Below are 8,844 nucleotides of genomic sequence, written 5' to 3' on the forward strand. Positions count from 1 at the left end.
AAGGAAGGTCCTAGGTAACTTTACTGAACCCACTTCTAATATGGAAGAAGCATCTTTATACCTGCCATTGGTGTAAATAACTTTGAGCTGAAGCCTCAACTGGTCACTTTAGTTCAACAGAACTGCCAATTTCATAGACTTCCACAAGAAGATCCCAACAGATTCATCTCTGATTTCTTGCAGATCTGTGATACTGTCAAGACTAATGGAGTTGATCCTGAAATTTACAAGCTTATGCTTTTTCCCTTTGCTGTAAGGGACAGAGCTAGGTTATGGCTAGATCCTCAGCCTAAGGAAAGTCTAGACTCTTGGGAAAAGGTGGTCAATGCATTCTTGACCAAGTTCTTTCTACCTCAGAAGCTGAGCAAGCTTAGGGTGAAAGTTCAGAGTTTCGGGCAGATAAAGGGTGAATCCCTCTATGAAGCCTGGGAGCGGTACAAATAATTGATCAGAAAGTGCCCTCCTAACATGATTTCAGACTGGACCATGTTAGATATCTTCTATGATGGTCTTTTTGAGATGTCCAAGATAGCATTAGACCACTCTGCTGGTGGTTCACTCCACTTGAAGAAAATGCCTGAAGAGGCACAGGAACTCATTGACATGGTTGCTAACAACCAATTCATGTACACTTCTGAGAGAAATTCTGTAAATACTGGGGTAGCTCAAAAGAAAGGAGTCCTAGAGATTGACACTCTGAATGCCATATTGGCTCAGAACAAGATCCTGACCCAACAGGTCAACATGATCTCTCAATATTTGACTGGATCATAAGCTGCAACTGACAGCACTCAAGAAGCCTCCCATGAAGGAGAGGCATATGATCCAGATCAACTCATGATGGATGAGGTTAACTATTTGGGAAATTTCCCAGGAAATTCCAATAATGAGCCTTATGGAAATACCTACAACTCATCATGGGAAAATCATCCTAACTTTTCCTGGAGGGATCAACAGAAGCCTCAGCAAGGCTTCAATAACAATCAAGGTAGAAAAAATCAGAATAGGTTTAATAATAATCCATTCCCATCTTCTTAGCAACAGATGGAGACTCCTAGGCAGAGTCTCTCTGACCTAGCCACTATAGTCTCCAATCTCTCTAAAACCACTCATAGTTTCATTATTGAAACAAGATCTTCCATCAGGAATCTGGAGGTACATATTGGTCAGCTGAGTAAGAGAATCCCTGAGACTCCTCCTAACACTCTTCCTAGTAACACTGAAGTAAACCCAAGAGATGAGCGCAAGGCCATCACTGTAGAAGTTGAGGCCGAAACTGAAGAGGAGAAGATGGCATTGAACACCAGCAAGGGAGTAGATGGGCATTCAATGCCCAAGGAGGAGCAGTTACTGGCATTAAACGCCAGCAATGGGGTAGAAGCTAGGCGTTCAATGCCCAAAGAGGGACAATTCCTGGCGTTGAACGCCACAATAGGAGTAGCTGGGCGTTCAACGCCCACTAAGGATCCCCTAGTTAAAGAACTGAAGGAAACCAAGGCTCATGAGGAGACTATAGAGGTTCCATTGACTGCCTAGTTGCAGATTATAGACTCTGAAAAATACTCCTCCTCTGATGAGGAAGAAGAAACTAGGTAAGAGCAAGTTGCTCAGTACCTAGGAATTCTGATGAAGCTGAATGTCAAATTATTTAGAACAAAGACATTGGAGGAAGAACCTCCAGTGCTCACCAAGGAACTCTATGCCTTGGTTCAGAAGAAACTACCTCAGAAGTTGCCGGATCTCGGACGCTTCCTAATCCCCTGCACCATAGGAACAATTACTTTTGAGAAGGCTTTATGTGACTTAGGGTCAAGCATAAACCTCATGCCTCTCTTTGTAATGGAGAAGTTGAAAATTTTTGAGGTGCAAGCTGCCAAGATCTCATTGGAGATGGCAGACAAGTCACTAAAAAATGCATATGGTCTGGTAGAGGATGTCTTAGTAAAAGTTGAAAACTTTTACATCCCTGCCGATTTTATCATCTTAGATACTGGAGAGGACGAGGATGAATCCATCATCCTTGGATGACCTTTCGTAGCTACAGCCAATGCCATAATTGATAGGGAGAGCTAGTTTTGCAATTATGGGAGGATCACATCTTATTCAAGATGCCCATACCTAACTCCTTCCCTAAGGGAGAGACAACTGTGCAACACTTAGTATTCCAACCCTCTCTCTCAGTGCAGAGCTATAAAGAGCCCCCAGACACCAAATCTAAGTTTAGTGTGGTGAAACCATCCACAAGCACTAAGGATAAGGGTACTAAGAAGAAAGTACCTAAAGGCTAGAGGGATAAGAAAATCTCCACTGAAGGCCTCTCACCTGGCATGAGAGTTGTCTTCACAGACAGGCCAGTAATTCCGCATACTGTGAACAAGATCCTATCTCTAGAACACGTGAAACTCATCCATGAGAGCACAGGAAAGAAGTTCACTGTAAGGGGTGACATTCTGAGCCCCTATCCATCTCCGTAAAGGAGCTAACCGTCAAGCTAGTGACGTTAAAGAAGCGCTTGTTAGGAGGCAACCCAACAATAACTAGAGTCTTCCTGTTTTTCCTTAAGTTTATTTATCTAATATTAGTTTATTTTCATAATTGTTTCTTTAAGTTGTGATCATGTGCAGTTGTTAGAACAGAGACAGATACGTTCAGAATTGGAAGCAGAACACCCTGGAGTATACCCCTTGCTAGCGTTGAACGCCAGACAAGGAGGCCAGAGAGGCGTTCAACGCCCTTAATAGGTGAGGAAGCTGGCGTTAAATGCCAGTCAAGGAGCAAAGGCTAGGTGTTCAACGCCCAAGAAGGAGCAAGAAGCTGGCGTTGAATGCCAGCCAAGGAGCAGAGGCTGCGCGTTCAACGCCCAAGAAGGAGCAAGAAGTTGGCATTGAACACTAGCCAGGGAGCAAGAGCTGGGCGTTCAATGCCCCCAAATTTCCTAGCCTCTCAGGATCAGTGGGTCCCATAGAATCTCCACCTACCCCACATTCTTCTCTCTCTTACTTTTCCTCTTCTCTATATACACCCTTCATCACTACCATCCAACCATTCCCACCAACCCCACTCACTTCAAATTCAAAACATTTCCCTCCCAATTACCCCACCCCATAACCGAACCCTAACACAACCCCCCTATAAATACCCCCTCCATCGCCCCTTCATACCCACACATACACAACCCTCATACACCATATACCCCCCACTTGGCCAAATCTTTCTCTCCCTCTATCTCCATTATTTTCTTCTTCTACTACTATATTCTTTTCTTTTGTTCATATTTACTCGAGGATGAGAAAATCTTTTAAGTTTGGTGTTGGAAAAGCCTTGCTTTTTGCTTTCCATTCACACTTATGGCACCCAAAGTCGGAGAATCCTCTAGAAAGAGAAAAGAAAAAGCCATAGCTTTCGCATCCGAACCTTGGGAAATGGAGAGATTTCTTACTAAGACTCATCGAGACCACTTCTATGAAGTAGTGGTAAAGAAAATGATGATTCTTGAAGTTCCCTTTAGGCTAAAAAAGAATGAGTACCCGGAGATCTAACAAGAAATCCGGAGAAGAGGTTGGAAAGTTCTAACTAACCCCATCCCGGAAGTTGGAATCTTAATGGTGCAAGAGTTTTATGCCAATGCGTGGGTCACCAAAAATCATGACACTAGTGTGAACTCACACCCTAAAAATTGGCACACCATGGTTCGAGGGCGTCTCTTGGATTTCAGCCCGGAAAGTATAAGGTTGGCGCTCCATCTACCATTAATGCAAGGAGACCCACACCCTTACACTAGAAGAGTCAATTTTGATCAAAGGCTAGACCAAGTCCTTTTAGACATTTGTGTGGAAGGAGCACAGTGGAAAAGGGATACTCAAGGCAAGCCTATCCAACTAAGAAGGCTTGACCTTAAGCCCATAGCTAGAGGATGGTTGGAATTTATCCAACGCTCCATTATCCTTACTAGCAACCGATCTGAAGTGACCATTGATCGAGCCATCATGATTCACTGCATCATGCTTAGGGATGAGGTAGAGGTACATGAGGTGATACCTTAAGAGCTGTATAAAGTGGCAGAAAAGACCTCCACTCAAGCCAGGTTGGCATTTCCTCACCTCATATGTCACTTATGCAATTCAGTTAGAATTGTCATAGAAGGAGACATCCTCATTGAGGAGGACAAGCCCATCACTAAAAGAAGGATGGAGCATATTAGAGAGATGGCACACGAACCACAACAAGAGCATGTGGAGCTGCCTCAATAAGAAATCCCTGAGATACCTCAAGAGATGCGTTTTCCTTCCCAAGGATATTGGGATCAACTAAATATTTCTCTAGGAGAATTAAGCTCCAACATGGATCAGCTGAGGATGGAACACCAAGAGCATGCCACCATCCTCTATGAAATAAGAGGAGATCAAAGAGCTCTGAGGAAAGAGCAACAGAGACAGGGGCATGACATAGAAGAAATCAAGCGCTCCATTGGATTCTCTAGATGAAGCAGTAGCTGCCGTCACTAAGGTGGTCACGTTCCATATTCCCATTTGTTTATGTTATTTTTCTATTTTCCATTGTATTTCATTATTTGTTTCCTGTTTCTAAGTGCATGATCATCCTTTGTTTTGTCTTAAGCTATGAAATATTCCATGCATCTCTCACCATACTTAAAAGAAAAATTTTTATTTGAAAAAGAGAAGTAAGATGCATGAACTCGAGTTATATAATAAGAACAGTCCAATTGTGTGATATGGTGGCATTACTTTTACTTTCTGAATGCATGAATAAACAGTGTATATTTGATGTTGGAGTAAAGAATGTTGGTTTTTGAAAGAATGATGGAAAATGTGAAGTATTATTGGTAATTTGAAAAATCTAATTCTTGATTCTTGAAGCAAGAAAAAGCAGCAAAAAGAAAGAAAAAAAAAGAGAAAGAAACGAAAATAAAAGAGAGAGAAAAGAAAAAGAAAAAGCCAGTAGCTCTTAAAACCAAAAGGCAAGAGTAAGAGAGAAAAAGAAAAATCCAATAGCTCTTTAAACCAAAAGATAAGAGCAGGAATCCAAGACTTTGAGCATCAATGATTAGGAGGGCCTAAAAGAAACAAAATATTGGCCTAAAAAGTTCAATTGAGCTCCTCCCCCTAACTAAATGCTTGTGGTGTGAAGGTGTCAAGTGAAAAGCTTGAGATTGAGCAGTTAAAGTCGTGATTCCAAAAGCAAAAGATTGTGCCTAAGAACTCTGGACACCACTGGCTGGGGATTCTAGCAAAGCTGAATCATAATCCTAAGGGGTTCACCAAGCCAAGTGTCTGTGGCGTTTATGTATCCAGTGGTAATACGGGAAAACAAAATGCTTAGGGTCACGGACAGGCTCTAAAAGAAGCTGTGTTCAAGAATCAAAAAGAGCTAAACTAAGAGAGTCAATAATATCATCCAGATTCTGAATTCCTAAAGACATCAACACTTCTGAGCTTCAAAGGATAGTGAGATGCCAAAACTATTCAGAAGTAAATAGTTATTAGCCCGGCTCATCAAGTGAAACTGAGCTTCATTGAAAACTCTGAGATCCATTTTATCCTTCTCTTCTTCCTAATCCTACTTTATTTTTGGTTGCTTGGCGACAAGCAACAGTTTAAGTTTGGTGTTCTGATGGTCGGATATTTTATATGCTTTTTGGCATCATTTTCATATTATTTTAGTTATGTTTTGTTTAAGTTCTATTTTGTTTTTATAGGTTTTAGTGCAAAATTCATATTTTTGGATTCTACTTTGAGTTGTTGTGTTTTATAGTGATTTCAGGTAATTTCTGGCTGAAATTGAGGAGCTTTGGCAAAGTCTGATTCAGAGGCAAGGAAAGCGTAGCAGCTGCTGTCAGATTCTGACCTACGTACACTCAAACGAGAATTTCTGGAGCTACAGAGGTCTAAATGATGCATTCTTAACGGTGTTGGAAAGCTAACTTACAGAGCTTTCCAGCAATATATAAAGATCTATACTTTTCTTCAAAGGAGCCTGCCCATATTGGGCGTTGAACGCCAAGGAGCTATCCCCTGGCTGGCGTTCAACGCCCCAAAGTTGGACGCCAAGCTCTGCCCAAGTACTCAACCTAAGTGGGCCCAAGGATGGATTTCGCACCTCTAGTCTATTCTATCATATTTTTGTACTTCTTAGTTATTAGATTAGTATATATAGGAGAAGATCACCCATATTTAGGATCTTCTGCCTCACTTTTACCTTTACACATTTTACTTTCTATAAAAGCATGAGCAATTAAACCTCCTAAGTTAGGGTTAGGAGCTCTGCTGATTCTCATGGATTAATAATATTACTGTTTTATTTCAATACACGTTTGATTCCATTCTCTTGTGCATTTTTGTTCTTCATATCATGAATTGAGGATGACCTATGACAATCATCCTTGTTCTACATGGGTTCCGTGTGAGTCCTGCTCGAATAGCATTGAACCACAAGCTAGAGAATGCACTGCAGATTCCAAGAGCGTGCCTGGGCGACTTTGGATATGTGACATATAATCCCATTGACCGTGGGTTACTAAGATTTCTGTGGCATCAAGGCTAGAGTATGAGAAGCAGCGTTCCCTGATCCAGAAGATTCAACCTTGTCTGTGGTGTTTTGAGTAAGATTGTGAAGGAGAGTAGATTGCTTAGGTCTTCACCTTCAACTATAGCGGGAAGCCATGAGTTAACTTGATGAGGATGCTATATGAGTTTTTCGGATATGGTGGACTGCTATGGTTTAGAAGAGACTAACTTGATGAGGATACTACATGAGTTAGTCAATTACGGCTGCCATTGAATGAATCGTTCGTGGTTGAAGTAGAAAGTAAGAAAAGTTAATCCGGAAAGAATACGCATCTACGAAGCCTTAACTAATTATCCATCATTTCTTTTACACTAATCTGGTATTTCGTTCTTTACTATTTCATCTATGCTTTCAAACAAACAACCATCTTTTCGAGTTGCTTGACTAAGATTTATAAGGTAGCCGTTGCTTGCTCAATCCGACAATCTCTGTGTGATTCGACCCTCACTCACCTGAGGTATTACTTGGACGATCCGGTGCACTTGCCCGTTCAGTTGTGTGGAGTTCAATTTTGCGCAGCAACTACGAGTTTTTCTCGTGGACATCTACAGGGAAATTTTCCATACTGGGAAACTCCCCCCCCACTCTACGTCCGATTAAAAATAAAAAGGGTGGAAGCCGCACTGAGTATTGCGAGTACCACAAGTTGTATGGACACTCCACAAATGACTGTTACGACTTGAAAAATATGATAGAAAAACTGGCCAGGAAAGGTCAGTTGGATAAACATATCATAGAAAGGTCGGACAGTCATGGAAAGAGAAAAAGAGATGATGAAGACATCGGTTGAAAAGGTGAGCCCCCACAAACTCCAGAACGACATGTTCACATGATAGCTGGTGGATTTACCGGGGGAGCACTAACTAAGTCGTCTTGAAAGAGACACTTAAAAGAAGTCTATCAAGTTAGAGAAGAAATCTCTGACCTCCCAACTATCTCTTTTACAAAAGAGGATGCACAAGGAATTATACCCAGACATGATGACCCCGTTGTAATCACTACGATACTTGCGAATTCAAATCTACATAGGACCTTAGTGGACCAAGGAATCTCAGCTGATATTTTGTTCAAGCATGCATTCGACAAACTGGTGGTTGGAAGAGAAGGAACTAAAATCCTACCCGAATACCCTCTTCGGGTTAGGGGATACGCCTATTAGGCCATTGAACTTCATTTTCTTATACACCACTTTTGGAAAAGGATTGAAGTCCAAAACTTTGAACATCGATTACATTGTTGTTGATGTAGCTTCAGCCTACAATGCCCTAATAGGTAGGATGACCCTGAATTGGCTAGGAGCAGTTGTCTCCACTTTCTACCTCTGAATGAAATTCCAGACACAGGAAGAAATTGCTACCATCAAGGGGGGTCAAAAGCTGGCAAGAAAATGTTACAACGAAAGCTTGAATCTATGGGATAAAGGTAAAGAAGTCAATTTAATTGAACTCGGAGTCCGGGGGAGAGACGACCTACGACCACGACCTGAAGGGAAGACGGAGGAGGTACAAATCGGAGAAAAATTCGGAAAGAATACCAACATAGGGGTGAACATGGGAACAGACTTGAACAAAGAACTCATCAAACTCCTACAGGAAAATTCTGACCTCTTCGCTTGGAAAGCAGCCGACATGCCCGGAATTGATCCCGGACTCATGACCCACAAGCTAGTAGTGTACCCTGGATCCCGACCTGTTCAAAAAAGAAGGCGCAAACTCAAGCCTAAACGAGCTCAAGCAGTCGAAGAGCAAGTTCAAGCGTTGTTAGAGGCCGGGTTCATCAGGGAAGTCAAATACCCATCATAGTTGGCAAATGTAGTGTTGGTAAAAAAGTAAAACGAGAAGTGGAGGATGTGTGTCGACTACACCGACTTCAATAAAGCCTACCCAAAAGATCCATACCCTCTTCCCAATATTGATGCTTTAGTAGATTCATCCTCAGGATACCAATACTTATCTTTTATGGATACATACTCGGGATACAATCAAATTTCGATGTTCAAATCAGACCAGAGAAGACATCGTTCATTACTCCAAGAGAAAATTATTATTACGTGGTCATGTCATTTGGATTAAAAAATACAGGTGTCACATACCAGAGATTGATGAATAAGATGTTTGCACCCCACCTTGGAAGCTTAATGGAAGTATATGTGGACGACATGTTGGTAAAAACCAAGGATGAAGCAACTCTCCTGTCTGATCTCTCACAAGTCTTCGGCACCATAAGGAAGCATGGAATGAGATTGAATCCCACAAAGTG

General features: G+C 41.7%; 1 non-coding gene across 1 annotated transcript; it reads right to left on the minus strand.

Annotated features, from left to right (window-relative positions):
* Positions 1-366: 366 nt before the first annotated feature.
* LOC148562749 (small nucleolar RNA R71) lies at positions 367-475 on the minus strand. The gene has a single exon (XR_015887457.1). It is a non-coding gene; the product is annotated as a small nucleolar RNA R71 (small nucleolar RNA).
* Positions 476-8,844: the final 8,369 nt, after the last annotated feature.

This window comes from Arachis ipaensis, chromosome B6, assembly GCF_059453495.1.
Source record: "Arachis ipaensis isolate K30076 ecotype BB chromosome B6, ASM5945349v1, whole genome shotgun sequence".
In the NCBI taxonomy this organism is placed as follows: domain Eukaryota; kingdom Viridiplantae; phylum Streptophyta; class Magnoliopsida; order Fabales; family Fabaceae; genus Arachis; species Arachis ipaensis.